The 14609-nt window shown below is 43.4% G+C and overlaps 1 protein-coding gene across 1 annotated transcript in view; it reads right to left on the reverse strand.

Annotated features, from left to right (window-relative positions):
* Positions 1 to 14609, reverse strand: part of FHIT (fragile histidine triad diadenosine triphosphatase) — a 1417053-nt gene that overhangs the window by 1369533 nt on the left and 32911 nt on the right. Inside the window, exon 2 of the mRNA XM_047097252.1 lies at positions 13708 to 13756. The gene's annotated coding sequence lies outside the window, so the exon portion shown is untranslated. The remainder of the gene's footprint in view (positions 1 to 13707; positions 13757 to 14609) is intronic.

Here is a 14609-nt window from a genome sequence, read left to right on the forward strand (position 1 = left end):
TAAATATCAATTGCATAATGGTTCTGTGTTGTTACAGTGTAACACCCACATGCTTTCGCCATCCTGATAGTTCCTTGGTTTGCTGGTGTTAAAAAGAAAACCACAGGCCCCAAATGGTGTCAGTTAGGCTAAGGTCCCAAGTCAGTAAACTGAGACTTAATACCTAACCTAACTGCAGTTTCAACCCCCAAAGAATATAACCTTTAGCCAGTCAACTTGGGGATTTAGTGGCCAGCACCAGAAAGTTTACTGAGAGACTCCTTCCACTCCCCTTAGGAGGGAGATCTTGCCTAAAACAATGAATTCTTTGCGAATAATTTCCTTTTTTCCACTCCCTCTCTACCTTTAAAAACGTCTCTTTTCCTGTAGCTCTTTGGACTTCCCCTCCACCACTCGCTTAGTTGGGATGCTGCCTGATTCATGATTCATGAATTGTTTAATACAGCCGATTAGATTTTCTAAAATATACTCAGTTGAATTTTTGTTATTTAACACTAGAATCAGAGTTTTTAACGTTCACAAAGAAAATGGAGCAAATTAGCAAGTCCCAGTGCCATCAAGAGGCACAGCATCATGTACAAACGGTTCTTCGTAAGTGCATCCTCCCAAGTGCATCCTGGGTCGATGATGACCACAATTCATTCCCATTTTGAAGCCCCCTACATTTTTCACTTCTTTCTCGCTCTGAATCTCCTGCACTGGTAATGCCCAGTGAGCGTCCCTCATTTCTAAATCAGAAGGATGCACACCTGCAGCCACAGGAGGGAACGTTCAGGATCTGATGCCTGTCATATTTTCCAGACAGAAAACAATCTCCCAATGCCTCTACCCAGGAGATGGTGAACTACTCTGACATCTCAGCTGTTGCCCCTCCGAGCAGATTCACACACCTTTGGTTAACGCCCCCTTCGGGCAGGCATCTAGTCATGTTTACAGTTATCCATTATGACTGGCTCTACACAGATAGTGCCTTTGGTGTCAAACTGAATGGCCCTGTAGACCTCTGTCCCAAGAGAGCCGGAAGATACAGACATGCATTAGATAAGACACAGGCAGAAACACAGCATCCACTTCCCTGAGATGGAAAGGGACTGAAGCAGACCTACTTGGGTCCTCCAGAGCTGCAGTGTGGGGAGGCCCACAGCAAGGGCTCAAAAAACCTGAGTTGCTTCAGGATCCGAAAGCTTATCAGAAAGCGTCCATAGGTGTCTGCAAGCCGATATGTCAGCAAACAAAAAGATGAACTGTTTTAAAGGGGAATCATCTTGAACCAGAAGGACGAACATGCATGCTCGGTGCCAGGGCGTGCTCCTGAACCCCTGAGCTAGTGCACATCCAGCTTGATGCCGTGCAACTCTCCATGGAAGAATCGCTCCAAGAAAGCCAAGTGGAGAAGCGCCCTTCGCCATCTGTGATAATCTAAGTGGGGAGTCATGGGGGGAGGGGGGAGACAGTGACATGAAGAGATGGCCTCCGGTTCTCAGAACGCACCATAATGAACACTCTGTGTTTCAACAGGGTGAACTTGCATTTCCTCAAAAGGCATTTAGACACAGCCACATAATCGGGAGTGAATCTAAGAACTCTAGAAAGAGCGGCACATTTCCCCACTGACACAGCTGTATTGAAAAATCAACCCATGGCTCTAAGGGAAATGAGAAAACACAACTGGTGATTTCTAGCAAGGCATCCAATCTTCATTTTTGTGATCCCTCAATTCTCAGTTCAAGTATAAACAGACTTTTTTCTTCCCCCTGAAGTAGGAAGAGGATTAAGCAGGCAGGACGCTTTCTGAGTTCTGCGTAGCATATGTTCATAAGCTTTCCTTTTGTAGCACTTATGGATTCATTCTGGAGTAGGGTTAAGCTGGAGCAAAGCAATTTGGCATGCTTGCATTTGCTTTATTGCAAGTGCAGTCTGCAGGGGCCACCCTGACCTGAGCGGCAAAAAAGCTTCCTGGAACCCTGAGGGGGATGCTGATTATTTTCCTTACAGGGATGCTCCAGCTGAGACTTCCTCCTTGCAAAACAGAAAAATAGCTTCATGCAAATTATCCTCAGGAAAGTGGTGGCCCCGGGGACAAGCGTGATCATTATTGCGCAAACTTAATTTCTGACCACCGTCAAGGATCGCCCTGCAGTATCTGCACTGCCATACAGCCTCGGGGTCAGCATTCCAATCCATGCCAGCCGAAGGACCCCACTCAGTGACAGATGTGACTTCCCCATCTGTGTGTCCCCTTCTGTGTGCTACATCCACACGACGGAATACGGTGCCGCTCTGAATGAGGGTGCGATAGAAGAAATTTAGTGTTCACAGTGCAAGTTTAAAAAGCAATACGTAATCATTTTTAAGTGGAAATGCATCCCATTTCTTTTAAACATGTCTACATAGAAAACTGTTAAGACACACCCCAAAAGGCCATAGGTGGTCATCCCTGGGCAGTAGGATCTTGAGCTATTTCTATTTTCTTCTCTTTGCTAATCCATTTCCCAAATAAACTAAAATGCGAATGTAGTATTTTTGTACCACGAATAAAGTAATTGTAAAGTGGCTTAAAGATAGACTGACATCTACGAAAGAGTGTTTCTGTCTGCAAAACAAAGAAGCATTTCCATTAAAATAATATAATTGACCTGCACCGTTAAGAAAGAACTACCACATAGCTCACAGTTCACTTGGCTACTATTATCATCACTAACTACTTCTTAAGCACCTGCTGTATCCTGTGCCCTGCAGTAGGCATCAGTACTGGGCTAAGTAACTCAGGTAATAGCTAAATTATTTACATCACTGGGACCCTCCCAGTGCTACTAAGGTTGGAGAACCTGGAAAACAGCATTTAACAAGGGCATTAATCCGTCCACCTGGCCTACAGTGCTCCTTGTCAGAGACTCTCTCCCAATCCTACTGAGAGAGATTAAGTAGAATTAAGTAGGCAGCTGGCCAGGTGGACCCTGCGCCCAGACCACAGCAGACTCCAGCAAGTGTGGGCACCTGACCTAGATCAAGCGATTCAGACATTGCCCCCCAGGAAAGGGGAACTGGAATAATTGCTGTCAGTCTCTATCCACCCCTTAAGTGGGAGAGAGGGGGCTGCAGGGACAGTCAAGGTGGCCCAGGATATGTGCAGCACAGCAGCCGGTGTGCAGGGAGAAGCAGTGGGAGAGCACGTGCAGCCCGAGTCGGTCACTGTGCTTCAGGACGGAGACAATGAGAGACAGTGTGGCTTATCCGTGTACCTGTCCTGCTCCAGAGGGTCAACCACTTCCTGGGCCAGTGTCTCAGAAGGCTCTCAGTCCAACCTGCCCTCAAATTGGTGAACTAGCTGGTGGTCTTAGAGCAAATGCTCCGTCTTGGGTTGTTTTTGTTTGGTTCATTTCTTAAAAACAAATGATTCTGAACTGAGCAGTAGTCAGAAGGGCCAAGGCTATGACACCCTGCATGGCGGATTCCCCCTCTGGTCCTTCTTGCAGCCCTCAGCTAAAATGTCATAAACTCAAGCCCTCCCAGACCAGCAAGTATGAAGAGGTCTGCTCTGTTTTGCCTCCTGTTGCAAGAGGACTTAACTTTTAATTATATATGTGTTGTTTAGTAGTTATGACCTGTCTGCCTCCCTAGGTGTAAAATCATCAGCGGGGGCCCACATTTCTTGCACCTCCTACAGCACATTTCTGGCACATTCTAGGAGGTCAGTGGTAATGAAAGCATCAGTTAGTCAAGTACATTAGTACATACCCATTCATGCAATATACAAACAATCACTGAGTACTTAAAATTGCAAAACTTGGTCCTTTCTCCATAAGGAACTATTGACTCAAAGAAGGATATTAGGTATATATAAAGACAAGAAACACCTATGCAGCAAACACTGCTGAGGGCTTATCCAACAGCCATCCCCTCTTTTGCCTTAAAAGTAAAACTGAGGGATGCCTGGGTGGCTCAGTCAGCTAAGTGTCTTTGGCTCAGATCATGATCTCACAGTTTGTGGATTCAAGGCCCACATCCGGCTCTGCATTGACAGTGCAGAGCCCGCTTGGGATTCTCTCTCCCTCTCTCTGCCCCTTCTATGCTTGCCCTCCCTTTCTCTCTCTCAAAATAAATAAATAAACTTTAAAAAAAAAAGTAAAACTTACATTTTACTGGAGTATCCTCCCTCCACAAAGCCATATGCCCAGAGAAAGGGAGGATTAACCCAGCTCAGGGGTAAATCCTGATTAGTTTAAGAACGGGATGGGTTATAGCTGCTCAGATATCATCTCTTTAGCCCCTAAGGCAGCCAGGCAGAACAGGGTCAAGACAGCCAGACAGACCCCACTCACACCCCCAACACAGGCACACGCATGCACATACCCATACACAAGCCATGTCCAAATATGAGCAGCCTCGGGCGCCTGGGTGGCTCAGTCGGTTGGGCATCCGACTTCGGCTCAGGTCATGATCTCACAGTTGGTGGGTTTGAGCCCCGTGTCCGGCTCCGTGCTGACAGCTCGGATCCTGGAACCTGCTTCAAATTCTGTGTCTCCTCCTCTCTCTGCCCCTCCCCTGCTGATGCTCTGTCTCCGTCTCTCAATAATAAATAAACGTTAAAAAAATTTCAAGTATGAGCAGCCTCTTCTGTTTACTTAATGTGCTGACCAAACATTATCATTTTCTATGTGTACCATGACAAGAACAAATTTAGATTGGAAAGCACCAATCTAACCCAATCAAGGTAATCCCATCCCATGTGCCTGTGTATGATTTAGAAAGGAGTATGTGGCTGCAATCAGCCAAATGTCACCTAAGGAGAAGCCTGCTAGAGGGGTTACAGGGAAGGCCCCTTGTTTTTAAAACAGGATACAAAGAATAGTTTCTTATGCCAAGGGATGCTACCATTAGTAGAGATGACTCCCCAGAATGAAGCAGCCATCTTAGAACCGTTAAGGCACCTTGGTCTGAGGACCAAGTCAAAACCGTGAAGATGGCAGAGGAAAAAGGCAAGAAATGAAGACTTTAATAACATTGTTGAGCCACTGAATTAACAGAGCCTGGAGTTGCTCTGTTGGGATATCTTGTTCCTTGAGATAATTCATTTTCCTTATTCCGATGGCTTTTATTTTGTGTTCAAATGCAAGTTGCTAGAGAAATTCACAAAAGAAGTGACAATGCTTAGCAATCTGTCAACAGCTTAGTGCTGAAATCCTCTCCCTACAGCACAGTGACAACCATCAAAGGCACCCTGGTGGGACCCCAGTTGCTTGGCACCAGGGAAAAGTAGATTGAGGCTGGATTCCAGACATTCAGAGCCCAGGTTTTATAATAATGCCTTCCTATCAATCATGACATGCATGGGGCTCAGCAGGTAGACATGGAGAGGGTGGGAAGCTTTTTTTTTCCTTAATTCTTTTATTGTTTAAACCATTTTGAGTTGACTTTCTGATTATTTGTAGCCAAAAGCATCTTGACTGATAAATCTATCTTCATATAATTAGCAACAAATTTATATGACCTCCTTGGAGCAAAAGACTCAGGAGAAAATGGTGCAGAGATACATAGTCCTGCCCACATTCCTCCAAATCTTCAAATGATGGGTCTTAAGTGAATTTCTCCCAAAGAGGTAGATAATTGAAAGGCCAGGAAAAGAATTAACCATGCGATCATCTGATGCTCTCTCCATCATCAGAGTCATAAAGAACACCACAAATGCTGAAGCATCACCTTGTCTCATTGGGGGGGGGGGGGCAGCATATTTTAAGCGTACCAACTCGTACTTTTCATTATGCTTTCAGTATACTTCCCTTTCTGATCTCAAGAACTTCAACAGAGCTTCCAGTCCCTTTGTCCCAAAGCAGAAAGTACTAGAGGGCAATCTCTCAACCAAATCTGGCCCCCACTAAGGATTTTTTTTTCGACAGCCTAAATTCATGGAGGGGTACGTGCTAGACACTAGTAGAAAAAGACAACGATAAAAACAAATTTGGATCATGTTGTTTAAAACAGTTGTTTCCTTTAACCTTGTTTGGGTGGGACTGGACCTTCCTACTACTGGGGAGAAGCTGGAGGTTTTCCAGTTCCTTGAAGTAGTAGAGGCTGGCACTCTGTTCCCAGATAGATCTCTAGAGAGGCAACAGGACTTTTGGTGGGGATGGTGAGGAGATGCTGGGAAAATGAATACTGGGTCCATGAAATCCAAAAGAGCCCAACCTCCTTTGGAGAGCACAGCAGGGCCACCCAACATTGCTTGGAAGAGGAACCTCCTAGAATAGCCAGCATGGACTAAGAAACAGAAGGTCTTTTCTTGAATGTTCTGTTTGCAGGGGCCAAGGGAAGGCATGCCCAAGATGGGAAAGTCTGAGTATTTTCAGTTAAAAAGCAATCGAGGGGTGCCTGGCTGGCTTCTGATTTCGGGTCAGGTCGTGATCTTGCAGTTCGGGAGATCAGGCCCAAGTCGGTCTCTGAGCTGGCAGTGCAGAGCTTGCTTGGGATTCTCTCCCTGTCTCTCTCTGCCCCTCCCCAGCTCTTGTTCTATCTATCTCTCAAAATAAATAAATAAACATTTTTTTTAGAAAGGCAATTGAAACCCAGAGGATTTGCGACAAGCTCTTTTCCTAGTAGACAGGAACAAAGTCAGTCCTGTTTCATCAAAGTCCTTTCTGTGTCCCATTGTTTCTGAGTGGCCCAGCAAACATTTGTTTACCCCATATTTACTCTTTGTCATCTTCCTGTGAATTATATTCCTTCCCTTTTGAGTCCCAGACCCCCACGCCCTTCTCAAGTCAGAATGATACACATACCTCATTTTGCCTGACTGTTTTTGGAATCTCCATGTCTATGTGGATTCTCCATATGGATAAAATTAAATTTGTTTCCCTCTTGTTAATCTGTCTCATGTCAATTTGATTCTTAGTCTTGCCAGAAGGTCCTTGAATAGAACGGGGCATTCTTGCTCCCCGACATGTGCTATGGCAGACGTGTAACACTTCTGCATCAATGACACTAAGTGAGCAGACACCCCAAACACCACCAAGATAGAACTTCCCAACATTTTGAGGGGGAAAATGTAATGAGGTATGTATGTATACATGATTAAAATTCAGGCATGCAACATTCAAAACAAGTTTTCAGAATTAAACCTTTAAATCAGAATGCAAAGTCGGTTTGTATTTTTAATTGGCTTGACATGTCATGAGCTCCCAAAGGACACCACATTGCCGACAATCCCCACCAGTTATTCAGTATATTCCTGCAAGTCCTGCTACCTTAGAAAGGGAAAATTAATTGTAAGATAGACAGTTCCATAGCTGGTGGACATTACTGAATATTTTCAAAAGCATTCAAATAAAAGGCAACAAGAGAATGCTTTTATTTTAATTCTCTCTAAATAATGCCACACCCCTTCATGGGAAATGGACTATATTTACCTCAATGTGCTGTGAATTAGTGAAGACTGCATATAAAGAAACCAAGTGCCCTATATCCATGGCACTTTAAATGGTTCAGATTCCCAAATAATACAAAAGCATTTTCAAGTCACACATGGGATATGAAGTGAAAATGTTCTTGGAGGAAATCTTCTCTAATAATACTTACCTACTTCAGAGGGTGCTGGGAAGCTCTATTAACACCAACAGAATACTTTTAGATCTTCAAATAAAAGGACTATAGAAATGCAAAGTATTATTATTATAGTTCTGAAATAATTTCACACCTAGGGATGAGAAAACCCCAGGCCAAATTTTACTGCTTCTCTCCTGCCTGATAAACAAGAAATGCCACAAGCTGGGGGGGGGGGGGGGGGTGGAAAGCAAATAGAACAAAGACATCAAAGTTTCTCTTTTCCTTGAGCTTTCTATTTCCTCCAGAAGTCATTTTAGGGGACTCAGGGAAAAAAAAAATGAGTCCGTTTAAGGTCAGGGTTAAGTACAGAGACAATATTCTCATTGCCTTTTTTTTTTTTTTAATCCAGATAAAGTAACTACCAACTGAGGTGAAAAAAATACACCTGTCCACTTCTATGGGGCATAGTTCCTCCAAAAGCACTGGCCAAACTTAAAAATGGCCTGATAAATCATTACCTAAATCACCTACCAGTACGATCTCACCTAGGAGGTCAGAAAGCAGCTGCTTTAACCAACAGCAGGATTTCTACTTAGCCACTGAGAGCACAAGACGGTCATTCATGGCCGCTGATGGAGGTGGTGGTGATGTTGCTGGTGGTCATGATGGGGAGGATGGTGATGACAGTAATGATAGGACATTAAGAAGAAAAGTTCTCAAACCCTGCTTGTCAATGGGATCATCTGTGGAGATTTTTAAACGACAGGTTCCTAGTCCCCATTTCAGATCTACTGATTTTGAATCTGAAGAGAGACCTCAAGTCTTCATTTTGTTTTATTTTAACATGGCCATTAGGATAACAACTGAAGTGACAGTGCTTGCAAATCATGTCATGATTAAGAATACAGGCTGTGTAGGGGCGCCTGGTGTTTCAGTTGGTGAGGGTCTGACTTTGGCTCAGGTCATGATCTCACAGTTCACGGGTTCAAGCCCCGCGTCGGGCTCTGTGCTGACAGCTCAGAGGCTGGAGCCTGCTTCAGATTCTGTGTCTCCCTCTCTCTCTCTGCCCCTCCCAGGCTTGTACTCTGTCTCTCTCTCTCTCTCTCTCTCAAAAATAAATAAAAGCATTACAAAAAAAAAAAAATGCAGGCTTTGTAGACAGACTGGCTGTAGTCTAATCCCAATTCTGACACTTATGAGCTGTCTGACTGAGCAAAATACTTCAACCTTAAGCCTCAGTTTATGCAACTATAAAATGGAAATGCCGTTACTAGCCACACTTCATAAGGGAGATGCCTAGGAAAGTAAGCAAATTTTGAAAGCTTATCTTAATTCCAAGGAAGACCAAAAGTTACATGTTAAAGAAAACAGTGCTAACCAGACCAATGTGATAAGTATTACATACTGATTTAAACAAAAATTGTGAAAGAATTATGTTAAGAGGCTATGGGGACCAGAAGCAGTGAGGGTGGGGAGTGTCAAAGAGCTATTGCTCACACTGATACAGCAGGAAAACACAGTATAAGCACATTATTTGGAAACAGAGATAAACACCGGAAGTACCAGAACTGAAAGTTGCCCACTGGGGGGTGGGCGTTGGAAGGGTGGGAGAAATGCAGGAGGAGGTAGGTGTTGCATTTTTCGATATTTGCTTTTTAGTGCTGTTTTATTCAAACCATGTACATAAGCTGCTTTGACAAAAATAAAAATGAATTTTAAAAGATAATTCATAACGTGTATAATATTATATGTCTTCACACACTAGGGTTAACATAAGCTTTTTCAGTCGACCCAAACCTGCTTTTTAGAAACTGATGGCTATAATCCCTCCAAATGCACCACCAAAATATCTAGTTCTTGAAAGTGTGTCGTCACCACCTACTATGTCCCTGGCGCACTGGAAGTTCTAAAAAGGCATTTGCTGAATTGAACTGAGGATGGCAGAAAGACATGTAAGTATAAAGAAAGAAGTTCCTCTGTGCCATCAAGGTCACATCAGGAAAGAGGCAGCAATTTCACCTGGGGTGTTTGAGGTGAATGGAATAAAGGGTGTGGGAAAGGGTAAGGGAAGCCAGAAGGGACAGTCCAGTACCATACAGGTAGCAAAAACAAAACTGTTGCTCCCCCAGACTTAAAGGGGCAAGGAGAAGGAGCAGTTCCCAGAGAGCAGCGGGAGCTCTAGCCACAGAAGAGGGGCCCTTGGCAGGAACTGTGGCCCTCCTTAGAGGGTTATAGTCACTACCAACCAAAGTGTGGCAAGGAAGGTAGGGAATAATATTCTAACCTTGAATTCTCGGATTTTCACCCAGTGCCTTCCATGGGCTAATGCAAGAAAAAGCTGGAGAGCTAGGAAGCCCAGGTAATGCTGACAACAGAGGTTAGCCCCCTGGGGCAGAGCCTTTCAGAGGAGCAAGAAGTTGGAGGCACAGAGAATATCCAGCACAAGCAGTAGGCAGAGTTCTGTTTTTATTTTTTATTTTCTTGAAGTTTATTTATTTTTGATAGAGAGAGAGACAGAGCACGAGCAGGGGAGGGGCAGAGAGAGAGAGGGAGACACAGAATCCGAAGCAGACTCCAGGCTCTGAGCCGTCGGCACAGAGCTCGACTCAGGGCTCAAACTCACACACCTTGAGATCATGACCTGAGCCAAAGTCAGGTGCTCAACCAACTGAGCCACCCAAGTGCCCCTGGTTTTATCTTTGGTTTTAAATTTAAGTCCCTTTTCTACTCAGCCTTCTAAAAAAAAATAATAACAAATAAAAAGTAAAAAGCCCTTGATTTTTCAATGTGTTTAATAAATATAAGTGGCATCATCATCATCACCTAACACACTGATGTCACGCAGCATTTGATAGCTGGCTAAGCACTTTCACACACGTTGCCTTTATGTCATCCCTCAAAACAGCTCTATGCGGTAGACAGGGCAAGGCTTACCCTGATTTTACAGGTGAGGTTAAGACCTTAAGAAAAGTTAGGTATTTTGCCCAGAATCATAAAGTTACCAAGAGCAGAGCCCAAGCTCTTAACGATTCAGTTAGGGCTCTTTCCACCCATACAATGCTGTCAAGCTACTTACTCACAGTGAGGAGTGCACAATTGATGTTCCTGTGGAAAAAAAAAATCATCAACCAACTTTGTTCTAGGCACTGCACAGAACACAGAAGCAGTCAACAAACAAGACACCAGGGGAAATGGAGCCCACTTGCCCATTCCGTTGTCAAGAAACCACAAGCAACGCCAGAGACGAAAATAATTGAGTTTTCAATCACATTTTACACATCATTGAAAAGAAGGTGTTCAGTAGGGCAAGAAAAGTGTTCAACAGAGGAATAAAAACTCAGGGAAAAGCAGAAGAATCTCTCACAAGTTTTGTTTTGGGAGGCTGGAGCAGGCAGAAGGAAATCACAGTCCCTTTACAAGCCACCTGCCACAGAGAGACCAGGGCCCCAGAAACTGGAAGGAAGACCTCTCTGCTTCTCTTGCCCTTTCCACCTCTACCCCTGCGTATACACACATCCTTTGAGAGCTCAGAAAAGCAGCCAGAAGTGACTTCTTTGTGCCAAACAAAGGAGTAGTGGGAAGTCCAGCAAAATAGCCCATTTTTGAAATACTAATTGAGAACTCTGCATCTTTTGTGACCTACTGCAAAATGTTCAGTTACTTGCCCATGAGGGAAGAAAGTAATGAATGGTATTTTAATTGTAAACCTCCAGACATCCTCCTTTATTCCAAATCTAGCTCCCTGATGTGTAAGCTACTCTACCAGTTTAGGCTTCTGTAGTTGCAAAGCAGTAGAAGCCAGTTGGCTAATTTGAGGATTATTGGAAGGAAACTAGGGACTCAGCAAATCCAAGGCAGACTGGAAACTAAGGCTTAGCAACCATCAGTCACCGAGACAGACATGGAGACTGGGGAACGGGAAGAGCTAAGGTGGCCCCAGAGTGGAGTAGATATTTTCAGAGCAGAATGCCAACTTGGAAAAAGGAGAAGAATGCCGCAGCTCAAGATTCAACTTGTACACGAGCACCCACCTAACCAAGCTGGTGATCACGCCCCCAGCCCTAGGCTGAGTGTAGACTCCTGGTTACAGTTCCATTAATCAAATCACCTTAAAAGGAAATAAAGGTGCTGTCAGGAAGGGGAAACACATAAATACTGGGAAAGAAACACATAAATACTGGGAAAGAAAGCAGAAGGACAGAGAAGTCCCTCTATACTTACCAAGACTCCCTTCAAAAATTCCTTAAGAATCTAACTAGCTAGCAGTTAGATCACTAATTTCTTAAGACGACATTAATTAGTAATTGTCTACACACAGCCAAAGAAAGTGTTTACCCTGACGCCTACAAACCTTCAACCTGACAACATTTTACTTCCAGAGGTCTCACGTCTCACACAACCTGAAAGCTCTCTTTTCGTGTGATTCCTAAAGAGAAGGCAGAATTGGTCCTTCTCTAGGCACGACATGCTCTTCAGAAACATCCTGAAGCATCCAAAAAGCACAGACTTGTCAAAATGTCTGATGAATACATTCAGAAGGGTGCTGATTTGATGACAATGACGATGATGGGAATATTAGGAAGAGCAGCTGCAACTAACATGTACCGAGTAGTTGTCATGGGCCAGGACAGAGTAATCCATCTACCCTCTGCAACATCCTATGAGGAAAACAGTATTATAACCTCCTTTTCACAAACTAGGAAACTGAGACACAGAGCGGGTAAATGACGCATCCATGGTCCAATAGCTAATAAAGGCCAAACCGGGACTGAATCCATGTCTGACTCCAGAATACCAATTTAACAACAGATTTTTGCTGAGAGCAGAGGAAATGGACTGTGCTGGGTGAAAACCCTCTCCAAGAGAAATGTGAGCCCCATAACTGTACCTAAAGATCGCAAGGTTCTCAAGATTGCTACAATATCACCAATTCCAAAAATTGATGAGAATTTATTTCTAAGAAGCTATCAAGATGTGGTGCAACGGTCCAGAGATAGGCAGAGTTATATGGCTGAAAGCCATTACAGAAGAAGTCCAGGCCAACCAGCTTTCATGGGCTGGAGTTTAGTCATCCCAAAGCAAATCCTCAAAACCGTGTTTTTAGAGCTTGTTTTGATCATTGAAGAGAAGTTTTCTCCAATTTGCCTGTAAAATTCTTCTTCACCCTCAAAATAAATATTAAAAACTCAGACCCAGAAGTAGATCTGTCATAAAGTTGGGAATAACTTAAAATATAAGGTAAATCAAAATGGCTTTTCAACTTTAACTAAAGTGGTCACGGTCATGATTGCTGTAATAAAAACGACAGGAAAAAAACCTAAAATTGTCAAAAACATAATTGATGATGAAAACAAATGGAAAATTATGGCATATTTCACCCTGGCCACCAAAGACTCTTGATGAAACTGCAGCCCTATAATTCCCCAGAATGAATTCTTTAAATTAAAATACTTCATGCAGAACAGAAATTAAACAATGAATCAAAGAACAATGCCATGTAGTGGTATGCATATAAATATACCTAGCAAAGAGGAAACAATTACATTTTTCCATGTAAAAAACCAACTCGATTTTAATGTGTCACAGAAAGGTGCTAGGTACTTTTCCCATTGCTTCCCATTTGGAAGTTCATTTCCGGTAACTCACTTAGGGTCCACAGAGACTGGGCAGGATGAAATTAGCTACACCAAACTGGCTGGCTTTCTCCTTCCTACAAAACTAGGTCCTCCACGCAACTGCACAACTGACTTGCGTGGTAAATTTCATCCAGCCCAATTCAAATGCCACTCTGCATTTTAGTTTAAATGCTTTATTTGGCCAGCTGGTTTTATTTAACCATCGACTAGAAGCAGTACGAGTGCATTCTTTTTCCATCTAGCATTAATCTTAGTAAACTTAGCTCCAGTGGAATGTCTTAACTGCTAAGAAGAAAGCAAAAGTCAGCAAGCATACAATTGCATTTGGCTACCCTCAGCACATCATTTTATTTCCTCCTGCTCTCTGCTAACTATTGCTCAGCACTTTTGCCTAAGAGGGAGGACAAGCAGGTGGTTAAGGAAGTTGTCCTGTCAGCTATATCTTTAATCCAAGTGTTTAAATCTCTGAATAAAAGAAAAATCAATGTTGTAAAGGCAATGTTTGTCAAGGCCATGTAATAAATACACTTACCTTTACAGACTGTTCTCAATGGATTTTCCTCCTTTGCTGAGCTTCAAAGCTACAAAGAGATAAAAACGAAAGTAGTGAGTTATCTGCGAGTAAAACACCAAACATTTTCTCTTCGAGTCTCCAAGTAGAATCTCCATATGCCATGGTATGTGGTGCTGGCCAAAGAAGCCACTGATAAAACCCATGCCTTGTACCTCCCTCACAAAGAGGCTGATAAAAGACACCCTCATCAAGTGCACACATCTACCCAGAATTGAATCACAAAAATCGGCCAGACCTACAGTGTTTTGGGTTGTGAACTCCTCAACAGAATGGGAATGGTTTATAAAGTGCAGAGATGAAAATGGAATTAAACGTTATGCAGCACACACAGTCTGACCAGGCATTTTATTTGCTTACTTCTTTCATTGTCATCTTTCTTGCACACCCGACTTCCATTTCTCTGCCAAGTTTTATGTGGGGAAGCCTGTTCCATATACACAAGGTGCATGGCCTTTTCAATCTAGACCTCGCCACTTGTTCCCATGAGTACACATATGCAAGCTGACAGGCGCAGTCCCCTTTCTCATGGTAGAGAAAAGCCCCCCAAACGGAGGAAACCCCGCTTGACATTTCAAATAAAAATCTGACTTGTTAAATTAAACTTCCTGTGACTAAACCATGCCACATACTGAGCACACAGGGGTCCACATGACAAGAGGTGTGGTACATTATGGTTTTGTTTTGTTTTTTTTTCTTAAATGTTTATTTTATTCTTGAGAGAGAGACAGCACAAGCAAGGAAGGGACACAGAAAGAAGGGAACAGAGAATCTGAAGCAGGCTCAGTGCTAACAGCAGAGAACCCAATGTGAGGCTCGAACTTGGGAACCACAAGATCATGACCTGGGCCAAAGTCAGACAT

The sequence above is a fragment of the Lynx rufus genome, unplaced genomic scaffold (assembly GCF_022079265.1).
Source record: "Lynx rufus isolate CCGP_SWC_20201006 ecotype Redwood Valley unplaced genomic scaffold, mLynRuf1.p SCAF_4, whole genome shotgun sequence".
Classification (NCBI taxonomy): Eukaryota; Metazoa; Chordata; class Mammalia; order Carnivora; family Felidae; genus Lynx; species Lynx rufus.